This window comes from Lontra canadensis, unplaced genomic scaffold, assembly GCF_010015895.1.
Source record: "Lontra canadensis isolate GAN:19392208 unplaced genomic scaffold, GSC_riverotter_1.0 scaffold2, whole genome shotgun sequence".
In the NCBI taxonomy this organism is placed as follows: Eukaryota; Metazoa; Chordata; class Mammalia; order Carnivora; family Mustelidae; genus Lontra; species Lontra canadensis.
Window position 1 is genome coordinate 54,404,315 of NW_022630996.1, and position 12,554 is coordinate 54,416,868.

A 12,554-nucleotide genomic window follows, 5' to 3' on the forward strand; every position below is an offset into this window, starting at 1 on the left:
ATGTGTAAATAAAGTAGGATAAAAAAGCCAGCCAGTCTTTTATTATTCCATACACACTGAAAGGCTGAGAGTACAGATATGAATTATGCACTCCTTGAGAACTGGTAACATACAATTTTGTTTACCAGGAGCTTACACAGAATCTTGGAGGAAGTTTGTAAAATAAATGACAGAATTAATTAATTATGATTCTAGTCGACAAAGCCATGTCTCTATAGGCATTCTAGGCCAGCAATGAGTCCACCTTTTTTGCTTTAGTCATCATCAGTGTCAATGTCTCTAATTTTTCTAACGTACTTTGGCATTGACTAGTGAGAGATTTAATGTCCAGTCTTAGTATATAATACTGGCATCTAAAAGGTATATTCCTGGATAATTATAGACATCTTCTAGTGGATGAAAATAAACAAGATTGCAGAAAATTTAGGAAGCCAGTTATATGAGAATCTTGTTAGAGCTCCCTATAGATGACAGTACATCTGTGAAGAGAAATTTTTCATTTTTCACTTCTTTTTTTTTTTTTTTTTTATCATGAAAAAATTGTATTTAGATTTAGCCAGCTGGACTCAGTTTAGATAATCCCAATTTTGTTGGCAACATCCAAAGCATCATAGTCAGGGGCCAGCGAACGTATGCCTTCTTCTCTCCATCAGGCCTGATTAAGGTGTTGACCTTGGCTACATCAATGTCATAGAGCTTCTTCACAGCCTGTTTGATCTGGTGCTTATTGGCCTTGACATCCACAATGAACACAAGTGTGTTGTTGTCTTCTATTTTCTTCATGGCTGACTCAGTAGTCAGGGGGAACTTGATGATGGCATAGTGATCAAGCTTGTTTCTCCTGGGGGCGCTCTTTCGAGGGTATTTGGGTTGCCTTCGGAGACACAGAGTCTTGGGTCGTCGGAACGTAGGTGATGTGCGGATCTTCTTTTTTTTGTGACTGTGGACGCCTTTCAGCACCGCTTTCTTGGCCTTCAAAGCCTTTGCTTTGGCTTCGGCTTTGGGAGGGGCAGGGGCTTCCTTCTTAGCTTTCGGCGCCATCTTCGTAAAAGGCTCATTTTTCACTTCTTTGAGAAAATCATCTTAGATGCAGTTGTGAAGACACTATAATCTCAGTCCTTAAGCAAAAATTGCCAAAGAACAATAAAATATGCGTCATCTTCCCCTTTATTTCTTGTCTTACCAAGGTAATATTGCTGCAAACATTCCCTCTGAATATTAAATAACATGCCAGGAGACAAGTAATGTCTATTTGTCTGATGGCTAGCCCCATTCCAAAATACAACCAGGAGATATCCCAACAACTCATGAAACCTCTTTAAAGCCACCCTTGGCGGGGCGCCTGGTGGCTCAGTCATTAAGCGTCTGCCTTGGGCTCAAGTCATGATTCCAGGGTCCTGGGATTGAGCCCCACGTTGGTCTCCCTGATGGCAGGAAGCCTGCTTCTCCCTCTCCCTCTCTCACTCCCCCTGCTTATGTTCCCTCTCTTGCTGTCTGTCTGTCAAATAATAAATAAATAAAAATCTTTAAAGCCACCCTTGGCAAAGCCTACTTTGGATGAGCTGGTCCTTGTTACATTGTCTAACCAGCACAACACTGAGTTTTACCAGCCTTAACGGCTAGCTCTTCTCCCAGTAACCAAAGGCTATAACAGTATTTGGTAAATACTATGATATGTGTCTTATTTGTACTTTGGGAGGGAGCAAGAGCTGCTAAGGCCAAAATGAAAAAGCAAGAAGTGGAAATGCTTAACGTTACGTAGATACATTGTTGGAACTGAAATTTAGAAATACTGATTGAAAAAGAAACAACTGTCTCTTCTTTCACCGGTAATTATGTGAAGAGATACAGCTTTTCCTCTTTTAGAAAGAAAATTCCTTTGTGATATTAATACCAGGAGGATTTTTTTTTTAAGAGTTGTAAAGATTCAGTGCATTTGAATAATAAAATAGAGCAAAATAAAATTTCAAAAGTCCACGAGACCTGTAACTATTGTTTGTTATTTGTATGTCTAGAAATTCACTGGTTGATTTGCTTAGGTCCTAGGCAGCAAGATAGTCTGCAAAAGTAAATGAGCAAATACTAACCCCAGACTTCTTAGGGGTTCAGCTTGTCTTAGGTAGTATGTACTGCCAGTGTGTTCAGATTTTGGTTCTGAAAGTGGATGTTTCAGTGTCGCCCTTCTTCAGCTGCGTATTTTGTGAGTTCTGCCAAATTAGTGACTGTGAGAAATTCTAAAATACAAATGCTGCCTCTATCATGTACAACTTTACCTCAGAGTCTTTTGACAGGGAAACCCCGATCAAAGGATGATTTATATTTGTCAACTGGTGGGGCTTCATTTCTGCCTGTTTGTGATAGGCTTGTAGCACGTGACTTAAAGCTGCTAAAGCATTGGAATAAAGGTATGAATAGAAAAATCTCTTAAAAAATGTAGAAACTCAGGTTTCATGTTTTTTATGTATTTATGTAGGTTGTAACTGCAAGTACCTATTACGAACTCCAAAGTGTGGAGTTTATCTTGTGCAACATTTTTGGAGTTTAATAACACTAATGCCTTGAGTTTGGAGAACATGACATTAATTGCTATAGCTTAACAGCAAAGGACCTAGACAAAGAGTCACAGAATCCTGTCATATAAAAGCTAAATTTTCTTTAAAAGTTTATTGAGGAGGAATTGTATGATCTCTCAGTAAAATTTTCCATCAGAAATGGAGTTTGATTTTCACATTTTTAAATTTTCTCTGAAAGAGAAATAAAATTCGATGCCTATGTATTTTTTCAACTTCCTAATTTCCATTCTTTCTTTTCAGACATTTTTTTTGTAGAACTATATGAAATCATCATGCTGTATATCTAAAATTAGTATAACGTATGCAATTATATCTCCGTAAAACTGGGGAAAATGTTTAGGATGAACATTCAAAAAAATTTTTTTATCCTAACTTGTTAGTTTTTGAGAACTTTTGTACTTGGTAAAACTAGTCACAATTTCTTAGACTAAATAAGAACTATCCTATTCAGTAAAGTGCCAGTTATAAACTAAATTTGTCATCTTTATTTTACTTTACTTTTTGGGCGATTCCATAGTCTTGTAAAACTTATGTTGAATTTTTTCTTTATTTTTACTACCGTATTCTTAAATTTGAAGTGTTATTTCATGTGCATTGATTTTTTTCCTGTTTTGTAACCTCTTGTTTCTGTCCTGATTTTCTTTCTCTGTTATCGACTTTATTTTTTGCTGTTTCATTTTAGCTGCCCCTCCCCCCTTTTTATTATGTGTGTATATTTCATTAAAGAGGCTTTCTATGATTTATCTGTTGACATTCAAGAATAAGGTTCTGAAAATCAAACCAGATACTATAGGAACTCTATAGGTGGTGTTCATTAAAAATCTCTTGTTCTTTTCTTTGAAACTGGCAGGATTCTTCAGAAAAGCGGTATCCTCAAGTCTCCTTCATGAGTGAGTGTATACCCTGTTTTCTAGCATTCTGACAGCTGCTCCGACAGGAAGGTGTTGAATGTTTTCCCATTCGGTATGCAGCTATGTGTTTAGCCTCCCTATTTCAGTACAATTCCTCACTCCCACACTTTGCTTTGTCTGCCTATCCACCTCTCTCTGGTTTAACTTCTCTGGAGGGCAGTTTCCTGGAGAATGAGAGAATAGTAATAGGAATATGGTTCTGGTAATGAAAACTTGGAATGTATTTCTCAAAAAATATTTCTCTATAGGGTACAAAGTTCACTCCATGGTTAATGAATCTACACTTTATAATCAAATATGTGTTGTGTAGTACATTTTCCTTTATTTCAGTGGCAAAGCCAAGAGGGTTGATTTGTTTTTTCTTCTTGATCTTAATTATGTGTCTGATTTCTGAATGGACTACATTTCAGTAATCATAGAGAAATTATAATTAGACTTTCAACATGAAGACTCTTTTTTTCAATTATGGGAGATTTTCTTTTCCTTCTTAAAATATGATTTGTTGTTCCTGTTCCAGTTACGTATTTCCTCCTTAGGAAAGTTCCACTGGGTCTGTACCATAAAGCTACCATACTTCTCACTTTGTGGTTATTGTATCTCAGGGCCCTTCTTGTGGTATTAACTGTATGTTTGTATCATTTGTATCTTTACCACTATTTTTATGTTTTCATTTTAAGTGCTATCTACTCCAATATGAATTTTTCATTCCATTAATGATTTAGTTTTACATTTTGCTTTTTAATAGCATTTTTATCATACAAATAGTATGTACTTATTTTGAAATAAAATTCAAATATCACTGGAGCACAAACAATAAAAAGGAAATGTTTCCTTTATCTTTTGTCTTAAGGATCTTATACCTAAGTCTCTGAAAAGGGTGCTAAAAGATGTATTGTCCTTTTAATTTTGGTAGATATTGTCAAACTGTGAAGAGGGTGTACCTAACCAGGATCTAACCTACAGAGTGTGACAGGACAGGAGGGTCTACAGCATCACATTCAGCAGCTCCTGGAATGGGGGAAAGGTAGAAGTAGTTAACTATTTCCTGGGAAGGTAGGAGCAGTTAACTATTATATGGGGCAGGCAAAATGGTTACTATAAAATGGGAAGAGGGTGCTTCTTCACCAGAAGGATTGCCAGAGGGACACAATTTAGGTATTCCTTTAAATATTAAACACTTGAATTTTGGCTGTTATGATAAGTGAAAAACTGACTTTTCCTTCTTTATTTTTTTAATTATAAGGTTGAATATGCATTATGTCTCTTGGCCAACTCTCTGTCAATTTCAGCAAACTGCCTCTCAATGCTTTATCCACATTCTGGTAGTACCATTAAACATTTTCTCTTAATTTGTTAGAGGTTTTATTAAAAATGAAAATGAGTACAGGAAAAGCTTTTTCCAGTTTTTCTTTGTCATGTCATCTTATTTTTGGTGGGTTATTTTATTTTATTTGCCATTTGAGACAATTAATTATGATGAAGCCATATGACATCTTTATGGCTTTTGAGTTTTCGACTTTTTAAGAAAAATCTCTTGACCCCAAATTTGTAAAAATATTCTCCCACATTCTATTTTTGCACCTATACAGATTCATTTTTATTCACAATATGTCTTTGAATCATCTGCAGTTTAAAGTGTGAAGAGAAATAATTATTTGTGATTTCCAAGTGCCTAGTGATTTGTCCCAACAACATCCCCTGTTTTCTTCAATGTTTCTTCTTTGATTGGAAATGTCCCTTTTATCATACTCTACACTATCACTTAACTTCAGTTTCACAACTTCTGTCCAGTGATTTGTCTGCACATGCACAGTTTGCATGTATCCAATTGCTGCACACTCGTGTTGTTTTTTATTTTTATTTATTTTTAATTTTTTAAATTTTCAAATATTTTAATAAACATATAATGTATTTTTAGCCCCAGGGGTACAGGTCTGTGAATCGCCAGGTTTACACACTTCACAGCACACCCCCCACCAATGTCCATAACCCCACCACCCTCTCCCAACCCCCCTCCCCCCAGCAACCCTCAGTTTGTTCTGCAAGATGAAGAGTCTGTTATGGTTTGTCTCCCTCCTGATCCCATCTTGTTTCATTTATTCTTTTCCTACCCCTCAAACCCCCCATGTTGCATCTCCACTTCCTCATATCACGGAGATCATATGATAGTTGTCATGTTGTTTTTAAAATGATACATTTATCTAGTAGAAGTGGATTCCCTTTTTATTACAATGACTATTTCACACAGCTGTATATTTCTGTATAAATGCTAGATTCCCTTTGTTGGTTTTAGGAACATCCTGCTGCATATTTCACTATTCAATAATTATATGAATTAAAGTAAAAAGTGATATAAAATTTAGGGAAAATTACACGTTTGCATTTAAGTAGGTAAGTCAGTGGGTTTTGTTTTGCTTTTTTTTCTTTTTAGGAAACATCTCAAGAAAATTCAAATTTTATATATATATATTTTTTAATTTTAAATTTTATCTATTTATTTGACAGAAACACAGTGAGAGAGGGAACATAAGCAGGGGGAGTGGGAGAGGGAGAAGCAGGCTTCCCGCTGAGCAGGGACCCCCCCCCCCCAATGTGGGGCTTGATCCAGGACCCTGGTATCATGACCGGAGCTGAAGGCAGATGCTTAATGACTGAGCCACCCAGGTGCCCCATCATATTACATTTTTATATACATCCTGTATATCTCTTATTAATTCCTAAATTCTTTTAGCTTCTCTCATTTTATTCTAAATCAGAATACTTTTTTTTTTTTTTAAGATTTTATTTAGACAGAGATCACAAGTGGGTAGAGAGGCAGGGAGAGAGAGAAAGGGGATACAGGCTCGCCGCTGAGCAGAGCGCCCGATGTGGGGCTCGATCCCAGGACCCTGAGATCATGACCTGAGCTGAAGGCAAAGCCTTAACCCACGGAGCCACCCAGGCATCCCTAAATGAGAATCCTTTTAATTATATTTTCTGATTAAACTTTCTTAGTTTTCAAAAAATTAATGACCATTTAATATATAAACATTTAATCTTCTGATTTTTCTGATTTTTAAAGATTTTTCATTTGTTATCTTTGGGTTTCTCTGATGTATAATATTGTAGCTTTTAGTTAATCACTTTAACTTTTTTTAATAGTTGTCTTTTTTTTTCTTTTGTCTAATTATATTTTCTTATGCTAGTAGAATAATATAGAACTTTAGTGGTAATAATGGCATTTGTATCTTGTTCACTAATTTAGTGAGAATATATTAAATATTTAATGAAGAATAGAATTGCTTTGTGGTAGGAGCCATGCATGTTTTATCAGGAGAATATTTATCCATTCTTATTTTCTTTTCATAAGAAATTTTATCAGATTTCTTTTTAGTATATTATGATCACAAAGTATATCTCTTTCTCCCTGTGAATATGAAGAAATATAGAATATAAATCCTAATCTTAAACCATTCTTGCATTCTGGACATGACTTTAAGTAATAATATGGTATTCTGTTGCTGTGCCAGGAAACACAATTTGCCGATTTTTATTTATTTTTTATTTTAAGATTTTATTTATTTCTTTGAGAGAGAGAGGAGAGAGCATGAGAGTAGAGAGGGTTAGAGGGAGAAGCAGACTCCCTGCTGAGCCGGGACCACCTCCCCCCTTCGACCCCCTGCCATGCAGGACTTGCTCCTGGGACTGCCTTTGGCTAGTCGCTTAACCAACTGAGCATCTAGGTACCCCAATTTGCCGATTTTTAGTTCACAACTTTGCATCAATATTTCTTAGTGAAATTTCCATGCAGTTATTGTTGGTTGTATCTTAATTATTTTTGTTATGTCTTTGTATTGTGGTAGGTTCAATGAAAAAAACATACAATGTTAAGTTACATATTAATAACTGTCAGGCTGTTTTTTGTGGTTAGTATGATTTGTCTGTATTTTATACAGAACAAAACTTCTTTCTTTTTTTTTTTAGGATTTTATTTATTAGAGAGAGAGAGAGAGAGAGAGCGAGCGAGAACACAGAGGGAGAGTGAGAGGGAGAAGCAGGCTCCTTGCTGAGCAGAGAGCCTGATACGGGACTCGATCCCAGGACCCTGGGATCATGACCTGAGCTGAAGGCAAATGCTTAACCAACTGAGCCAATCAGGTACCCCAACAAAACTTATTTCTTTGAGTCAAGTGGAAGGGGTGGGAAGAGTATGATTATATAATTTTTGTCAGTTCATTTAATTTCAAATGGTAGACACGATACCTTAAAGACTCCATAAAAAGTAAATGAGGTTAGTGATATTGATTGCTTTATAGAGGATAAAATGATAATTCTTAGAATACTGCTGATCCTTGAACAATACAGGGGTTAGGTGTGTCAAAGCCCCACCACAGCTGAAAATTTGTGTATAACTTTGACTCCCCCGAAACTTATTTACTAATAGTATTCTGTTGACTGGAAGCCTTACCAATGACATGAATAATTGATTAATATGTATTTGGAATGTTTTCTGTAGAACATACGGTATTCTTACAATAAACTAGAGAAAAGAAAACATTAAGAAAATGAAAAGGAAGAGAAAATACAGTACTGCCTGCTCTGTTTTATCAAAGTCTGTGTGTAAGGAGACCTGTTTACAGTCCAAACACATGTTATTCCTGGGTCAGTTTACTTTATCCTTTCACTGGTGCACAGTCAGATCTACCTTCTTTTCCCACTTAAAAAAAAAAAAAAAAAAAACACATTTTTTTTCATTTGTGAAAAATTTCATCAAATTTCATTTGTTGTCACTTAAGTACTTCTTAACAGGAGCCATCACCCTTTTGTATGAAACATTAGTAATTTGTCACTGGTATCAGTAATTCTAAACTAATGGTTAAACTGTTTCAACACCATGGTACTCTCAGTAAATTTTTATGGTTTTCTAATTATATTCTCTTTTTTGTTGATTACTTTTTTAATTGACATAAATATTAGTTCTAAGTGTACAACATAGTGATTTGGCATTTATGTACATTACAAAATGATCACATGGTAAGTCATTATTGGTCATTATAAATAGTTGTTATAATATTATTGGCTTTGTTCCCAGTGCTGTGCTTTATTTTTATTTTTAAATTTTTAAAGACTTTATTTATATTTGACAGACAGAGATCACAAGTAGGCAGAGAGGCAGGCAGAGAGAGAGAAAGAGGAGGAAGCAGGCTCCCTGCTGAGCAGAGAGCCCGATGCGAGGCTCGATCCCAGGACCTTGGGATCATGACCTGAGCCAAAGGCAGAAGCTTTAACCCACTGAGCCACCCAGGTGCCCCCCAGTCCTGTGCTTTAGAGCCTCATGACTAATTTATAACTAAAATTTACAATCTCCTTCACCTGTTTGGCCTATCTACTATCCTCACCTCTGGCAATCACCAGTTGTTTTTCTGAATTTCTGAGTCTGTTTGTTTTTGTTGTTGTTGTTGTTCATTTGTTACTTAGATTCCACATGTAAGTGAAGTCATAGAGTTTTGGCTTTTTCTGACTTACTTCATTTAGCGTAATACTCTCTAATTCCATCCATGCTGTCACAAATGGCAAGGTGTTATTCTTTTTATAGCTGAATAGTTTTTCATTGTATATATACACCATGTCTTCTTTATTCCTCTACTGATAGATCCTTAGGTCAGATCTGTATTTTGGATAAAGGAAATATGCTGCAGTGAACATTAGGGGTGCATATATTTCCTTGAATTAATGTATTTGGGTTTTCTTTGGGGGGGCAGTAAACACCCAGAACTGAAATTGCTGGATTGTGTGGTATTTCTATTTTTAGGTTTTTGGGGAAACTCTGTACTGTTTTCCATAATGGTTGCAACAACTTAGATTCACACCAGTGATGCACAAGGGTTCCCTCTTCGCATCCTCCCCAACACTTGTTATTTCTTGTCTCTTTGATACTAGCCATTCTGACTGGTATGAAGTGATAGCTCATTGTGGTTCTGATTTGCATTTCCCTGATAATTAGTGACGAACATCTTTTCATATGTTTGTTGGCTGTCTGTATATTATCTTCAGAAAAATATCTATTCAGGTTTTCTGCCCATTTCTTAATTTCTTAATAGCATTTTTGTTGGTGGTAGTATATGAAGTGTGTGTGTGTGTGTTACACACATTTACATTTACATACATACACACACTTGGAATGTTAACCATTTATCAGATACATGATTTGCAAATATCCTCTTTTATTCAGTAGGTTGTCTTTGCATTCTGTTGGATAGGTTCCAACACATGCAAAAACTTTTTGCTTTGATACAGTACCAGTTGTTTGTATTCGTTGTTTTTGCTATCTTTGCCTCAGACGGGAGATCCAAAAAATATATTACTAAGACCAATGTCCAAGAGCTTACTATTTATAGTATTTGTTTTGTTTTGTTTTTTTAGGAGTTTTATGATTTTAGGTCTTAATATGTTGGTCTTTAACCTATTTTGAGTTTATTTTTGTATATAGTGTATAAAAGCGGTCCAGTTTCAATCTTTTCCATGTCACTGCCCACTTTTCCTAACATCGTTTATTGAAGAGCTTGTCTTTTCCCCATTGTGTATTCTTACCTCCTTTGTTGTAGATTAACTGACCATGTAAGTATGGGTTTATTTCTGGGCTATCTCCTGTTTTGCACATGTGTGTGTTGTTGTGCCAGTACCATACTGTTTTGATCATTATAGTTTTGTAGTGTATTTCGAAATCTAGGGGCATAATATCTCCAGCTTTGTTCATTTTCAAGATTGTTTTGGTTGTTTGGGGTTCTTTGTAGTTCCATACAAATTTTAGAATTGTCTTAGTTTTGTGAAAATGATATTGGTATTTTTATAGGGATTGCATTGAATCTATAGATAACTTTGGGTGGTATGGACATTTTAACAATATTAATTCTTCCATTTCATAGAAGAATATGTTTTTGTTAGTTTTATTTATGTAAACAATAGTAAATGTCAATGAAACTAAGAGCTGGTTCTTTGAAAAGATAAACAAAATTGAAAAACCTTAGCCAGACTCATTAAGAAAGAGAGGGGACTCCAGTAAGTAAAATCAGAAATGAAATAGAAGTTAAAACCAACACCACTGAAATACAAAAGATTTTAAGAGAATACAATGAACAATTATGCCAACAAACTGGATAATCTAGAAGGAATGGATAAATTCCTAGAAACATACAGTCTTCCAAGACTAAATCAGGAAGAAATAGAAAATCTGAATAGACTGATCACTGCTAATGAAATTGAATCAATAATCAAAAAACTCCCAACAACTAATTGTATTCTCTTAATAGACTTCAGTTGACTTTTCCCTTTTGAAATGAAGGGATTGATAAAGCAACTAAAGTTGAGTTGCAACAAAGATTTATTCTTACTCTAATGGGCATTTCAATAAATACTTTCTGTTTTTTAAACCTCTTTTGAATTCACATTTATTAAATAAGTGTGCCTTTGACCCTCGTCTAACCAATATAAGTCAGAGATGGACTTTATTTAGTAAAAGGGGCAAAAATGTCAAGGTTACATTCTTGCCAGACATAAATAACTTTACTTGGTAGCTATTACTAGAAGGAAGTAAGTTTTATAGATTTTTTAAAGATTTTATTTTAAAGATTTTATTTATTTATTTGACAGAGATCACAAGTAGGCAGAGAGACAGGCAGAGAGAGAGACGGAAGCAGGCTCCCTGCTGAGCAGAGATCCTGATGTGGGGCTCGATCCTAGGACCCTGAGATCATGACCTGAGCTGAAGGCAGAGGCTTTAACCCACTGAGCCACCCCAGCGCCCCAGTTTTATAGTTTTCTGTGTCCGTATCTGTAAAAACTATGAGTTTTTAAAAATATTCCAAGATAAATCACTTTGACCCTAATCCAAGTCATTTACTGAGAAAAACAATTTGGAAGCCTCCTTCAGGGGTGTAAAGAATACACATTATTCGATAAATAGTCTTTCTAAAAACTTAAAATAAAGCAGAGTAGCGATATAAGTCAATCGGAGAAAGACAACTATCATATGATCTCCTTGATATGAGGAAGTGGAGATGCAATGTGGGGGGGTTTAGGGGGTAGGAAAAGAAAAAATGAAAGAAGATGGGATCAGGAGGGAGACAAACCATAAAAAACTCAATCTCAAAAAACAGACTGAGGGTTGCTGGGGGGAGGGGGGACGGGAGAGGGTGGTGGGTTATGGACACTGGAGAGGGTATGTGCTATGGTGAGTGCTGTGAAGTGTGTAAACCTGGCGGTTCACAAACCTGTACCCCTGGGGATAAAAATACATTATATGTTTATTTAAAAATTTAAAAAAAATCAAAAACACACACACACATAAATCAGAGTTCCTTTGGCAAATTTTTAATACTCTTGGAATTTCATACTCTTTGAATTCCGTTTTGTGTTTGTTAAATCCTTTTTTTACTATAGCTTCAATAGTTCTCAAGGAATTTTCATTACTTTTACTGCATTTGCTAACTGGGCTGATCAAGATAATTTAATAATGTGTAGATACATGAAGAGCATCTGTACAGCAAAGTCAGTTAGCACTTCAGAAACTACGTTTAGAATCACAATTCTGAAGATCAAACTCACTTTCCAAGAAGTATTAAACTTTTTGGTGATTCAGTCTCAAAAATGAGGAAAGAGGGTATTTCTTATGTTTTAAACACGTTCTTCCTTTAAAAAAAGTCAATAAATTATATAATTTTAGAAAATAAAACACATCAATAAGGTGTCATAGTGAAATACCATTTTTTGGAATTTTTTGGAATATTGAAGAATAGGTCTTAGGAATTGAAAATAGGTCTGTAACATTGTTTAGCCAGCCTCCTATAAAAAAGAGATTCTTGGGGCGTTTGGGTGGCTCAGCCAGTTAAGTGTCCAACTCTTGAGATCATGATCTCGGGGTCCTGGGATCAAGGTCAGCACAGGGCTCTGCGATCAGTGTGCAGTCTGCTTCAGAGTCTCTCTCTGTCTCCTTCTGCCCCCTGCTTGTGCTTCCTCTCTCTCAAATAAATAAATACATGAATCTTTAAATAAATAAATAAATAAATAAATAAATAAATAAATAAATAAATAA

At 35.4% G+C, this 12,554-nt stretch overlaps 1 pseudogene; it reads right to left on the reverse strand.

The window, feature by feature from the left end:
* Positions 1 to 571: 571 nt before the first annotated feature.
* LOC116872614 lies at positions 572 to 1,048 on the reverse strand (annotated as a pseudogene).
* Between the last annotated feature and the right edge of the window lie 11,506 nt (positions 1,049 to 12,554).